Consider the following 2,650-nt stretch of genomic DNA (forward strand, 5'->3'; position numbering starts at 1 on the left):
GGCTACGCTGGTCACGTGTTAGCAGAAGTCTTATAAACTTCCGGGCTGTCCTATCAGGCTAAGATATACGGGGGTGCGCCTGGAGCCTCCCAGAACCTACTTTGTCTTGGCCAAGTTAGCTGGGACTCCTGTGATCTGGGAGTCACTTCTCAATGAAGATTGGTGGGCTTTCTCACAACACCCTTAATATTATATAAATTCTTTACATTTCTATAACGCATGCATTTATATGTATATATACACATATGTATATATAAGACCAGCTAAATAAAGGACTATGCATTATATAGTTTATATTTTATATATATATATGAGATACTGATTTGGGTGTGTTTCTAAATATGATTTTGATTTTAATGACTATTCCAGATGAGTACCTAATTTTTTAGGTATCTTATTTTTTAGTTGATATAATTCACGTAACATAAAATTCACCCTTTTAAAATGTGTAATTGGGTGGTTTTTAGTGTATTCACAAAGTTGTGTAACCATCACCACTAATTCCAGAACATTTCCATCATCTCAAAAAGAAATCTTATACCCATTAGTAGTCACCACGACCCGCACACCCCCCACCTTCCCAGCCCACAGCAACCACTAATCTACTTTTTATCTCTGTGGATTTGCCTATTCTGGACATTTCATATAAATGGAATCCTACAATATGTGGCCATTTGTCTGGCTTCTTTCATTTACCATACTGTTTTCAAGGTTCATCCATGTTACAGTACTTCTTTCCTTTTTATGGCTGAATAATATTTCATCATATGGATATATCACATTTTGTTCATTCATCAATTGGCAGACAACGGGGATGTTTTCACTTTTTGGTTATTATATAGATAATGCTGCTATGAACATTCATGTACAAGAATACTTCCACCGCAAATTTGTGTGGGAATATAAATCTGGATTTTTAACTTTTGACAGCACGAGAAGTGATTAAAGCACCTTGACATTGTTTGTGATTCAAACAATGTGGGATGTCATTGAATGACTTTACTGCAGTACAGGTTTCAGGTATAAACACTGTTTTGCCTTATAATTTTAGGTTAAATTCATTAAGGAACATTACTAAGTCTATGGCAAAAGCCATTTTTTAAAACTATTCATGTTCAATAATAGTGGTCAAGGGTGGGGTTCTTCTCATTTAGAAAATTTTCTAAAATTTTGAATTCAAATTCAAATTCAAATTCAAATTTTCTAAAATCTTGAACTCCTGACCTCATGATCCACCCACCTTGGTCTCCCAAAGTGCTGGGATTACAGGTGTGAGCCACCGCGCCCAGCTGAACTTCACTGTTGACACTACTGTCAAGAATAACACAAGACAGATTCAAGTTTGTTTGTTTGTTTGTTTTTTGCAAAGTACCTGCTGTTTAATAATACAATTAATAACTACAGGATTTTAAACAACTTACATTTTGACAAGTATTGTACATTTGTCTAAACCTTTTCTGCTCCATACATATTTGTAATACATCTTAGCAAATTATGCTTTAGACTGAATTGAATTAGTGTTTTCTTGACTTCTTTGAAAATACTCTCATCTGCAGTTGTTCCACACAGACCATACTCCCAGGCCATTTTTTTTTTTTTTTTTTTTGAGACAGAGTCTGGCTCTGTCACCCAGGCTGGAGTGCAGTGGCACAATCTTGGCTCATTGCAACCTCCACCTCCCAGGTTCAATCAACTCTCCTGCCTCAGCCTCCTGAGTAGCTGGGATTACAGGCACATGCCACCATGCCTGGCTAATTTTTTTTTTTTTTTGTATTTTTAGTAGAGGCAGGGTTTCACCATGTTGGCCAGGCTGATCTCAAACTCCTCACCTCAAGTGATCTGCCCACGTCGGCCTCCCAAAGTGCTGAGATTACAGGAGTGAGCCACCATGCCCGGTCCAATTCTTCAGTCACTTTAAACTCAACATTGACTCCTTGAGTAAAAAACAACAACTGAGCAATATTGGTAAACATTCATCAGGAGCCAAGGAAAACCACTTGAAATCATTTGCTTTGTTTTTGTTTTTGTTTTTGTTTTTGAGACAGGGTCTTGCTCTGTCACCCAGGCTGGAGTGCAGTGGCATGATCACAGCTCACTGCAGCCTCAAATTCCTGGGCTCAAGTGATCCTCCCACCTTAGCCTCCCTAGTAGCTGGGACCACAGATGCACACCACCACATCGGCTACTTTTTTTTAAAATTTTTTTGTAGAGACAAGGTCTTGCTATGTTGCCCAGGCTAGTCTTGAACTGTTGGGCTCAAGCAATCCTTCTGCTGCAGGCTTTCAAAGTGCTGAGATTACAGGTGTGAGCCACCGTGCCTTGCCCTTTTTTGTTTGTTTGTTTTTGTTTTGATGTTGCTTTCAATGTCCTCAACTCTTAGAGCCACTGTTCTTGCTGAAAGGTGAATAGTCTTCACAAGTTTTATTTTTCTTGAGCCTATTTCTTTGACTTCTGCAGCCAAACACAATTTAGCTCAGTATCAGTAAATGACTTTCCTTGGTTGGCTAACAAAGGAGCCACTCAGAAACTTACTTTGACTATAGGCTTATTTTTATTTTTTCCTTTTTTTTGACGGGGGGGGATGGAGTCTCGCTCTGTCGCCCAGGCTGGAGGGCGATGGCATGATCTCGGCTCACTGCAACCTCCACCT

This window comes from Gorilla gorilla, chromosome X (assembly GCF_029281585.2).
Source record: "Gorilla gorilla gorilla isolate KB3781 chromosome X, NHGRI_mGorGor1-v2.1_pri, whole genome shotgun sequence".
In the NCBI taxonomy this organism is placed as follows: domain Eukaryota; kingdom Metazoa; phylum Chordata; class Mammalia; order Primates; family Hominidae; genus Gorilla; species Gorilla gorilla.